Source organism: Aethalodelphis obliquidens, unplaced genomic scaffold (genome assembly GCF_003676395.1).
Source record: "Aethalodelphis obliquidens isolate GAN/ISIS:26980383/991018 unplaced genomic scaffold, ASM367639v1 scaffold28, whole genome shotgun sequence".
Classification (NCBI taxonomy): Eukaryota; Metazoa; Chordata; class Mammalia; order Artiodactyla; family Delphinidae; genus Aethalodelphis; species Aethalodelphis obliquidens.
Genome location: NW_020837972.1, coordinates 65729 through 77940, shown reverse-complemented (window position 1 = coordinate 77940; position 12212 = coordinate 65729). Strand labels below are relative to the sequence as shown.

The 12212-nt window shown below is 48.9% G+C and overlaps 2 pseudogenes; both read left to right on the top strand.

Moving 5' to 3' along the window:
• Positions 1–2895: 2895 nt before the first annotated feature.
• On the top strand, positions 2896–3446 carry LOC113630068 (immunoglobulin lambda variable 5-39-like; annotated as a pseudogene).
• Positions 3447–9409: 5963 nt separating this feature from the next.
• On the top strand, positions 9410–10910 carry LOC113629652 (microspherule protein 1 pseudogene; annotated as a pseudogene).
• Positions 10911–12212: the final 1302 nt, after the last annotated feature.

Genomic DNA, 12212 nt, shown 5'->3' with positions numbered 1-12212 from the left:
ACTCTTCCCTTGTGTTGAATTTAAAGGTGAGAGAGTTTGCGTGGCCGTTTCACCCTTTTTGAAGTGATTTTCCTTCAATAATCAGTGTATAAACGTCATGATGCAGTGACCCACAGCGTGGCTCTAGCCAACTGTCAAAAAGATGCTCACTGAACGTGCATCTTTCAATCTGTGTTACTGCAGTTTCACATTCTGACTCCTATTTTGTTTCAAACAATTCACCAGTGTAGATGTACGACCCATGGAGGGAAATGGATTCAGTATTTGTTTATTTTCATACCAACATCACCATGGGAAATTACCCGTCGGGTATTTTTTTCACTTACTAGAATTTCATTTTAGCCACGCCCATAGATACGTAGGGGCATCTCATTGTTGCTGTAATACACATTCCCTGATGAGAAACGATGCTGAGCCTCCTTTCCTGTGCTGATTTGCCACCTGCATACTTGGTTGGCTGAACTATCCAATCTTGAGAGGCTGACTTCCTTTCCCCGCTCCCTCTGCTCATAGACAGACGTGGGGACCAGTCTTATACGCCAGGTCTGACACGGACCCCTCTTTCACTGTCTATTTCTCCACCACAGGCATCCTTCAGGCCCTCAGGTGCTCTTGTTGGCTGATCTGATTCCAGGTTAGTCCTGAGACCGAAACCGTGTACAAGCCCCTGTGTCCACGTCTTTTGAAGTAAAATGCTGACTCAGGAGTGAATGATTGGGAAACGTGAAGATGGAGAGACAAAGAATAGCTGTTGGGCTGGGGAACTGGTATCAATTTAGACTATAATTCTGCCACACCGCAGAATCACCAAACTCCCAGTTCTTGCAGAATCACCGAAATCCCAGTTCCCTGAAAGATGAAGGTAGATAAAGGCCTGACACACATTCCTAAGTTGTTTGTACAGGAAGCAGACCCCCACCAGATGAAAACTGCTGACCACAAGCACATAGACCCTAGACTGGTTGGAACCAGAAGGTTGATGATGCTTGAAACGTCACCTTGATGCCAACCAATCCAAGAATTGTCCACGAGCTGATTATGCCCTGATCCTTGAACACTATAAAACTCCTCACTACCCCCTCCAGGGTGGGTCACACAGTCTTGAGGGCATTAGCCCGCTGTGGCCTCCTTGCCTGGCAAAGCAATAAAAGCGACTCTTTTTTACTTCACCCAAAACTCTGTCTCCGCGTTTCTATTTGTCACTGGTGAACAGAGGCCGAGTTTCAGCAGCAAGACGTTGGCTCAAGACAAGTCGTCTGCTGTATGTCACAGACCTTGTCTCCAGGGTCCAGAGTCCTGCACGGGGCAGAGTGAGTCCCCAGCCTCTCCCCAGTGCCCCCGTCCATAGCCCCCCTGGGCCCATCACACCAGATGCCTCTTCTGGGGTCCTCGCTTTTCTGCGTCTGCAGAGATGTTCTCATTCTCTTCCCCCTTGAGGACCCCCCATAAAGTGAGGATTGACGTGACTCAGGATGCAGCCTGAGTGGGAGGCAAACTATGCTTCTCACCTTCCAAGGCTCTCTTCACCCTGGGCAGGTGGCCCAGACTCCCCTCTGCCCCCCTGGCTCCACCATCTCTACTTGGTCACCAGCTGTTACCTGTACTAGTCACAGTCTGCAGCTAGTCCCTCAGTGGGGAGACCTCTGCCATCACTTCTGCACCAGCACTGGCCTGTCTGAGGCTGAAATGTCCTTTTGGATCTTTAGGAAGAACTGCTGGTCCTTCCCATCAATGCTACGTCCTCACCATTGACATCATTTCATTCACTGACTTTCTACTACTTGCAGAATAATTGAATAATAATGGAGCTAAGGGTCACCTTCGCCTGTTCCTGATCTTTAACCACCCTAAAATCCTGGCTTAGGGACTATGTTATCTGTGTGTGTGTGAGATAGAATGTATTATCATATTATAAAGGTATCTGTCTGTTTGTATTTTTATGTGGATTTTTTTAGGAATTGCTGTTAGGTTGGGTCAAAGTTTCTTTCGTGATCATTTAAGACAATAATATATTGTATTATTATTGGTATTATATTAAAGTATTTCATAATAGGGAACCCAACTTGTATCATGGGAGTAAAAGTATCAATTTATTAATCTAGTAAGAAATCTCTGTTCATATTTTATTTAGAACATTTTCATCAATATTTAATGTTACTATTCTGTAATAGTTTTGTGTAAGGAGTCAGGTGCTTTCATCACTGTTATATGTTTTCTATAAGAACTAGGAAATTGTATATTTTCTCAAACTTTGTGAAAAAATATGAAGCAAATAAGTCGGAACCATCTGATCTCTGAAGTTCTGTTCAATGTTTCCTGTGAAACTACCTGTATCTTATGTCATTCTTTGGAGCAGTTCCATAAAATTTTCTATTTTCTAAGGAAATCGGTCTGTTGCTCATGTTATATCTGATGCAGACAATGTTGTACCTTACTAGGCAATGATGCATTTTATAGGTGTTTTTACTTTACATTTTCTGGGATTCTTTTTCCCACATAAAACCAGCAGGGTGAGCTGTGGGACTGCCCTGGGGTCCCTGCACAGCTGCTCAGGGAGGACCTTTCGCTTCAGGAGCTGGGCCTGGGGGCGGGGCCTGTGCTCCCTGGTGGGGACTCAGCAGTGTGTCCTCTCTGGCTGGCAGAGGCCCCTGAGCAGGGACCTGTGTGGTCTCAGCAGGTGCTTCCTCTCAGGGGGTCCCAAGGGGGAAGCCACCCTCCATCCCCTTGAGTCTGGGCTGTGAGCTGAGTTCCAGCACCAGGGCTCAGGAAGGGGCTGCGTGGGCCCTGGGTGGACACCCATTTGCATGGGAGCCCCTCCTCTGGCAGAGGCTGGGGGAGAAAAGGAGGCCTGGGGCAGCCCAGCCCCACTGTGGGGACCGGGGGGCTGTGAGCACCATGGCCTGGACTCCTCTCCTGCTCGTGTTCCTCTCTCTCTGCACAGGGAGGGCCAGGCCGCGGGGACCAGGTCTCAGTCCCCAGCCTGCATCAGCCCGTGTGGCTCAGACCCCTGGAATCTTTCCTCCAGCTCCTGCCCCATCTCCCCCCTGTGTCTGTGTCTGCAGGTGCCGTCTCCCAGCCTGTGCTGACTCAGCCTCCCTCCCTCTCTGCATCTCTGGGAGCATCAGCCAGACTCACCTGCACCCTGAGCAGTGGGTACAGTGTTGCCAGCTATGTTATAACCTGGTACCAGCAGAAGCCAGGGAGGTCTCCCTGGTACCTCCTGTCCTACAACTCAGACTCCATTAAGGACCAGGGCTCCAGGGTCCCCAGCCACTTCTCTGGATCCAAAGAGGCCTCAGCCAATGCAGGGCTTCTACTCATCTCGGCTGCAGCCCAAGGACGAGGCTGACCATTACTGTGCAATCTGGTACAACAGAGTCACAGGCAGATGGGAAAGTGGAACAAGAACCTTAGCCTGTCAGAACCTTTTTCATGACAACTTTTAAATTTCACATTAAATTGTATATATACAAAGTGTACTTGGAAGTACATTCTGGTTTGTAATGGATCTACTCCCAATTCTTAATTCAACCCTTCTTAGTTTCCTGAAAACTTAGAACAAAAATAAAACAAAATAATTCATGATGGCACTGAAATACTGCCTGCTTATCCATGTGTAAGCAACCAGAGAGGTAGATCTGGCCTTTCTTCTCACTATAAAGAAATGAGTCATTCCTCGTTTTATCTTCAGCAGAGCCCGGGGACCAGCCCAGCAGGTGGACCGTCCACTAAAGCGTGGACTCTGCTCCTTGAGGGTCAGAGCAGAGAACTTGAGGTGTCAGGGGTACAGCTGACACCTGTCAGGACCCAGGGGACTCCCGGGAGTGGGTTCTCTTGAGCCGACAGGTGCTGGCTGTGTCCTCCTCTCCTCTCTACCCCACTGGAGGATTTCCAACACTGCAGGGTGGGGGTGGGGCTGGGGACCGTCAGGAGCAGGGACTCCCCAATACATGCCTGTGCCCCTCCCCCTGTGACGCTCCTGATGAGCCCAGATCCGAGAGCACCTTCTCCTGCACAGGGAGCAGCAGGGACATGGGGGTTATCATGGCAACGGTGACAAGAGATCCCAGACAGAGCCCCTACCTTTGTGACCCAGGACACAGGTGAGTGACGTTGGGGGTTCAGCGCTATTCTCTGGCTCCTGGCTTGTCCGCACGGCCTCCTTGGTCACCTCTGGGCCCCGTCCTGATGAGGAGGCTGGTTATCACATACCTAATCACTACCCACCACCACAAGGGACTCCTGTGCTCTGGGGAAGTGAGATAAAAATCTGCCCTCCACACCCCTGTCTGACCCTGACTGTGACCGACGCCAGCTCAGCTTTGGCCTCTGCTGTCACTTGTGCTGTTGAATCCCGAGACTCATGCTTTCATCCTGGTCCATCTTTATGGCGTCAGTGAAAATGTCTCTATTCCTTACTGGTCTCTCAGTACAAACACAACGACTGTGGGCCCAGATACGAATGATCCACCACAGGTACGGGGCAGGATGACGAGGAAGCAGAGGTCCAGCATCTGTGCCCTGGGAGACCCAGGGGGCCTCTGCCAACCCCCTGCATGTCCCTCTCCTGGTCCAGGCTCTGTGCTCCTGCCCTGAACCCTGACACCTAAGCAAGCTGGGTTCCCCCCTTTCCTGGAGCTTTCACTCTGAGGAGCTCCTCGTCTCCAGGTCCTGGGAGACCCTCCCCATTAAGGACACGGCTTTCAGACCCGTCACTTGCTTACTTTCTCCTCTTTCGCTTCATGACCTGTCATACCTTTCCCCCTCTGGTCCTTTGTTTGGGGTGATATTGGATAAATATCACTATTTTGGACACAGACCTTATATACCCACCCCTATTAAATCTATGGAGTTTAACAAATGAACTTGACCCGGATCCAATAAGTTCAGGTAACAGGACATAAGGGTTTCTAAGTCCAGCAATGCAGGGGGAAGCCCTGGAAAGGATGAGAGTGCCATTTATAGTCACAATCTTTTTTTGGTTTTTTTGTGGTACACGGGCCTCTCACTGCTGTGACCTCTCCCGTTGCGGAGCACAGGCTCCGGACGCGCAGGCTCAGCGGCCATGGCTCACGGGCCCAGCCGCTCCGTGGCATGTGGGATCTTCCCGGAGCAGAGCACGAACCCATGTCCCCTGCATCGGCAGGCGGACTCTCAACCACTGCGCCACCAGGGAAGCCCTGTAGTCACAATCTTTATATCAAACATTTTACTGAGAAAGATTATGAAACTAGACTAAAAATATCTTAAATACATCAGAGTCGCAAATAAATACTGTCAGTATCATTCAGCAGTTAACGAGACCCATGGAAGTAATCAAGAAAAAGACACGTTTTCCGCGAGAACATCATATTCTCACAGCAAAGGCAGAAATGAGAACAGAGACGTGCAATCAGGGCTGGGACGCTACCTGGAGACCCTACAAACACAACAGCAACCGCACATCAACCTGGGAAGGTGACTCAGACAGAATCATGACCAGGTATGACCCACGGGTACGCTGGGAATTTTAAGCCTGACACTTGGTTCAAGGTGGTTATGTTCTGGTAATGAATCCGGGAGCAGGTCAGATCAAACTCAGACATCAGGGAATCCTGAAATTCCTGGCACATCAGCATTCCATTTAGGGGTATGGAGGTCATTAGTGACCTGGAGAAATTAATATCTCAGCCCCAAACTACACAGAGGGGACGCATTCTACTGCCCTGAATGGTGACATCAGAAAGATCCAGCTGCCCGTGTCAGAAAGCCCTTCCAGGAGGCTGCATGTGTGAACTGGGGAGGATGTGGGTCTGAGTCCAGCAGCGGGCACTGCGGGCCTGGTCCTGAGAGCTCAGGGTCCTGGGCCAGGCAGGCTGGGAACACCCTCCACTGGCTCTTGCCCATGTGGGCAGCAGTGTCCTCACTGGAGGGTGACTTTCTTGCACCTGGGCCCCAAGGGGACATGAGGGCTCTCAGCTCTGAGTAACACGCTGGCCTCTTATTTCCTCCTCCTCTGTCATGCGGTCAGTGCCCAGACCTGCCGTTCAGGTAAAGACAGACGGACAGTCACACAACAAAATAAACTTGCTTCAATAAACTTGACCTCCAGTGATACCTGGACAGAGGCTAAGAGACCCCTCAGGGGGGAACTGTCTCCGTGACAACATGACCCCCAGTGTGTTCACGGCAAAAGTGTGATGAACGCAGGGGCCCTTTGTCACTATTTATGTTTTTTTTCATTTTTTCACTAATGTGTTATTTGTTATTTTCAACATCTTAAGTGAATTTTGGAAACTGAAACTATTTGTGTTTTTGTTCCTAATTCTTTGTTTTTCTTTTGTGTTAATAATCCGTCTCTTTTAAAAAACATGATAGATATGAATTGCCTATTTTCCCTATGCTATCATCAATACATTGGTATAATAGCAAGATAATTTAGTATGAATATTTTTCTCCTCTATGAGTTGAGGTTCTCAAACACATGTGAAAACAAATCATGTGAATTTTATTAAACAGCTAATTTACCAGCAAACCTAATACGAATACCAAATAATAATTTTATTAACAGTGAGTTAAACATGATTTTTACATTCTCTTCCCCAAATACTTAAGAAATTTGAACTCCCTGTTCATCCTCCTTACATCCCAAATCGCTTCTCCACCCTTCCTAGTCCTTTGGCTCCACAGCAGAATGTAAAGGGAAGGGAGTTTTAAAACATCCCATGGTGCTCACACATACTTGTTCACACACAGCGTTATTTTTAGTTCTGGTTACGTGACATGTATTTCAACTCTGTTTTCTATGATGTTGTGAGTTATCTTAATTTCTACGTGACATTGTGAATTTTTCTCCTAAAATTGGCAGTTACATTGAAGGGATGTCATATAATATATGCTTCTTCAAAAACGGAGGCTGTCATCCCAAACCTGGCTGTGCAGCTCTACGTGTTGGCCCTCCCGGCCCTGGTCCCCACACCGCTGCTGCTAGGACAGGGTCCAGGGCTGAGTCAAGGGAGTCCCCTGTCCCCTCACACCCCAGACATGGGCTCTGTGATGTCACAGTGGACTCACTACTGGAGGAGGAGTGACTGCTAAGCTCCTCCAAAGAAGACAAGCAGGGGTTTCACCGAGGAAGGAAGAAATGACCCAGGAATGGGGTGAGATTTGGGATGGACTAGATTCTGGGCAGGACGTGAGGACACCACATCTCCTCCTTTAGCTCTCAGACTCTCCAGGGAAGACATGGAGGACCAAGGTCACCAGGGTCTTGGGGAGAACATTTGGTGAAAGACGTCACCCCCATCACTCAGTGTCTCATCCCCACGCTGTCCCTGGTCTCTGTGAAGCCCCAGCATCTGCCTCCTTCGAGACTTCCCCCAGGGGACATCAGGGGACACTGGGCATAGAGAGACAGGAAGCTGATTTGCATGAGGCCCCTCCTCCTCCTAATGGGTCGCGGAGGCATATAAAGGCCCGAGGACCCCACACTCCAGCCCAGGAGGCTGAAGAGCTGGCGTCCTGGGAGTGTCCCCACCATGGTCTGGATGATGGTTCTGCTCGGGCTCCTCACTTACAGCTCAGGTCAGGGGCCAGGACTATGCATCCTTGGGGGCACCTACAAGTAGGGGCTCAGGGGACCTTGTCTCCATAACAAGCCCTGTCTCTCTCCTGTCAGTTTTAGGGGTAGATTCTCAGACTGTGGTCCAGGAGCCGTCACTTTCAGTGTCTCCAGGAGGGACAGTCACCCTCACCTGTGGCCATAGCTCTGGGTCAGTCTCTACCAGTTACCACCCCAGCTGGTACCAGCAGACCCCAGGCCAGGCTCCCCAAACTGTTATCTACAACACAAACAGCCACTCCTCTGGGGTCCCTGGTCACTTCTCTGGATCCATCATTGGGAATAAAGCTGCCCTCACCATCACGGGGGCCCAGCCCAAGGACAAGAACAAGTATTATTGTGCTCTATATGTGGGTAGTATGTTCATGTAGTGATTTATATCCATGGGGAAGTGCGAAAAAAAATCCTCATATGCTCAGAGGGCTCAGCCCTTAGAGACAGGAGAGTTACGGATTAGAAAAAAAAAGAACAAACTAAACCCAGAGCTAACAGAAGGAAGGAAATAATAAATTTTAGAGCAGAGAAAAACCAAATAAAGAATACAAAAACAATAGAAAATCAAAACAAAACTGAGTAGGTTCCCTGAAAAGATTTTTTTAAAAATTAGACAAACCTTTAGTCAAACTGACTAAGAAAAAATATAGATGACTCATATAACTAAAATCATAAAGAGTAAGCATTACTGCCAATTAAACAGAAATAAAAAGGGTTACATGAGAGTTCTATGAACAACTGTACACCAACAAATTAGATTCTGTAGATGAAATGGACAAAATTCCTAGAAATGTACAATCTACCAAGACTAAGTTATGAAGAAATAGAAAATGTGAATAGGCCTCAAACAGGTAGAGAGGTTAAATCTGTAATCAAATCCTTGGCAGTCCAGTGGTTAAGACTCCATGCTTCCACTGCAGGGGGCACTTAGTTCCTGGTCTGGGAACTAAGATCCCGCATGCAGCACAGCACAGTCAAAAAAAAAAAAATCTATAGTAGTAGGCCTATAGATAAATAGAATCAAATAAAGAGCCTGGAAATAAACCCTTACGCACATGGTCAAATGATTGTCAACAAGGGTGCTGAGGCCATTCAATCAGAATACGACAGTCTTTTCCACAAATTGTATTGGGAAAACTGGATATCTACATGCAAGAGAACGAAGTTAGACCCTTACCTTACACCAGATACAAAAAACTCAAAAGAAGATCAAAGACCTAAGATCTAAGAGCTAAAACAATAAAAATCTTAGGGAAAAAAATAGGAAAAGTTGTTACGATATTGGATTTGGCAATGGCTTCTTGGGTATGGAACCAAAAGCACAGGCAAAATTTAAAAATTAAAAATAGATAAATTGGGCTTCCCTGATGGCACAGTGGTTAAGAATCCGCCTGCCAATGCAGGGGACATGGGTTCGAGCCCTGGTCCGGGAAGATCCCACATGCCGCGGAGCAACTAAGCCCCTGTGCCACAACTACTAAGCCCCTGCACCACAACTACTGAGCCTGCGCTCTAGAGCCCTCGAGCCACAACTACTGAGCCTGAGGGCCACAACTACTGAAGCCCGCGTGCCAAGAGACCGTGCTCTGCAACAAGAGAAGCCACCCAATGAGACGCCCGGGCACCACAATGAAGAGTGGCGCCCGCTCGCTGCTTACCCTGCGCCCAGCAACAAAGACCCAACACAGCCAAATAAATAAATAAATTTATTTTTAAAAAAATAGATAAATTGAACTTCATTAAAATTAAAAATGTATGTTAGGCCCTGCGGCTGCTGCCGTCGCCACAGAGAAACTGTTGGAGCTGGCGGCCTAGGAATGAATCTCTTCTCAGCCTCTAAGCTCACCTGGTCAGAATCCTTGCATGAGCCTGTGGGACCCTTCCCTCTAGCCCTGTGGTTTGGAACCAGTGGCTTTGGGACTGTAAGAGGATGGACAAAGACTTTCGGGGGCTGCTAGATTCATCCCTGATGGCATCAGGCACTGCCAGCCGCTCAGAGGATGAGGAGTCACTGGCAGGGCAGAAGCGGGCCTCCTCACAGGCTTTGGGCACCATCCCTAAATGGAGAAGCTCCTCCAGGTTCATCAAGAGAAAGAAGTTTGACGATGAGCTGGTGGAGAGCAGCCTGACTAAGTCCTCTACCCGGGCGAAGGGGGCCAGTGGGATGGAACCAGGGCACTGTTCAGGGAGTGAACCCTCCTCCAGTGAGAAGAAGGTGTCCAAGGCCCCCAGAACCCCTGTGCCAACCAGCCCAACCCCAGCCCCTGGACTCATGAAGCGTGTGAAGAAGAGCAAACAGCCACTCCAGGTGACCAAGGATCTGGGCCACTGGAAGCCTGTGGACGACCTCCTGCTCATCAATGCCGTGTTGCAGACCAATGACCTGACATCTGTCCACCTGGGCGTGAAGTTCAGCTGCCCCTTCATCCTGCGGGAAGTCCGGGAGTGCTGGTACACCCTGCTCTATGATCCTGTCATCTCCAAGCTGGCCTGCCAGGCCATGAGACAGCTGCACCCAGAGGCCATTGCCACCTTCCAGAGCAAGGCCATGTTTAGCAAGGCTGAAGAGCAGCTGCTGAGCAAAGTGGGATCGACCAGCCAGCCCACCTTGGAGACCTTCCAGGACCTGCTGCACAGACACCCTGATGCCTTCTACCTGGCCCATACTGCCAAGGCTCTGCAGGCCCACTGGCAGCTCGTGAAGCAGTATTACCTGTTGGAGGACCGGACAGTGCAGCCGCTGCCCAAGGGGGACCAAGTGCTGAACTTCTCCGATGCAGAGGACTTGATTGATGACAGTAAGCTCCAGGACATGTGAGATGAAGTCCTAGAACATGAGCTGACAGTGGCTGACCGGTGCCAGAAACGAGAGATTCAGCAGCTGGAACAGGAACTGCGTAAGTGGCAGGTGCTAGTAGATAGCATCACAGGCATGAGCTCTCCGGACTTTGACAACCAGACCCTGGCAGTGCTGCGGGGCTGCATGTTGCAGTACCTGTTGTGCTCGAGAGAGATCACCGTAGGCAGAGCAACCAAGGATAATCAGACTGACGTGGACCTGTCTCTGGAGGGTCCAGCCTGGAAGGTCTCCCAGAAACAAGATGTCATCAAGTTGAAGAACAACGGTAATTTCTTCATTGTCAGTGAGGGCTGGCGACCCATCTACATTGATGGACGGCCTGTGCTGTGTGGCTCTAAATGGCGCCTTAGAGACAACTCTGTGGTGGAGACTGCCAGCCTGTGATTCATCTTCCTCATCAACCAGGACCTCACTGCCCTTATTCGGGCTGAGGCTGCCAAGATCACGCCACAGTGAGAAGTGGTGGCAGGACCCATGGGCTCTCTCTGGCCTCAGTTTCCCCTGCCATCCCAGAGCCCTGGAGCTGGGAACTCAGGCTCCTGGAAAAACCAGAGGAGGCTGCGGGAGACTCAGCTCCTGGCCCCTTGATCTGAGCCTCTGCGGGAGGGTAGGGCTGGCCCTGGGGAAGCCCCTAGAGGCTGGGACCCTCAGGCTTCCTTAGTGCCAGAGCCCCTCCCCTTCCCTCTCTGCAGAGGACCCTCCCCTTTCCCCCAGATTCCCACCTTTGCCCCGTGCCTACAGCTGATTAGCTTCAGACTTTTCCTTTATTATTTTTCTTTTGTAAATACAAAGCACTGAGTTCCACCCCCCCAAAAAAAATGTATGTTCACTAAAGGACATTACCAACAGAGTGAAAAGGCAACTCACAATGGAAAAATACATATGTGTGTGTGAGTGTGTGTGCGTATAAAGCTTATATCTGATAAGGGATTAATATCCAGGCTATATAAAGAACTCAGCACCACCAACAAAATAAAATATGGGCAAAGACTTGAAGAGACATTTCTCCACACAAATGGGCAATAAGCATGTGATAAGATGCTGAACACCACAAATCATTCAGGGAATGCAAATCAAAACCACAGTGAGATACCACTTTATATTTACTTTTTATTTATGTATTTATTTTTTTTGCGGAGCACAGGCTCCGGACGTGCAGGCTCAGCGGCCATAGCTCACGGGCCCAGCTGCTCCGCGGCATGTGGGATCTTCCCAGACTGGGGCAAGAACCCGTGTACTGTGCATCGGCAGGCGGACTCTCAACCACTGCGCCACCAGGGAAGACCCCCCACTTTATATGTAGTGTGGTATTACCAAAAGCATAGAAAATAACAAGTTTTAGAAAGGATGTGCAGAAGCTGGAACTCTTGTGCATTGCTAGTGGGAATATAAAATGGTGTAGCCACTGTAGAAGACAGTATGGTGGTTTCTCAAAAAATTAAACCTAAAATTACTATATGATCCAAATTTCACTTCTGAGTAAGTGCCCGAAAGAATTAAAAGCAAGGTCATCAAGAAATATTTGTGCACCTATGTTAATAGCAGCATTATTTGCAATAACTAAAGGGTGGAAGCAACCAAGTACCCATCAACGGATGGATGTATAAACAAAACGTCGTATATACAAACAATGGAATGTTATTCAGCCTTAAAAAGGTAGGAAGTTCTGACACATCCTACAATGTGGATGAACCTTGAAGACATTCTTCTACGTGAAATAAGATGGTCCCAAAAAGAAAAATCTTGTATGATTCCCCT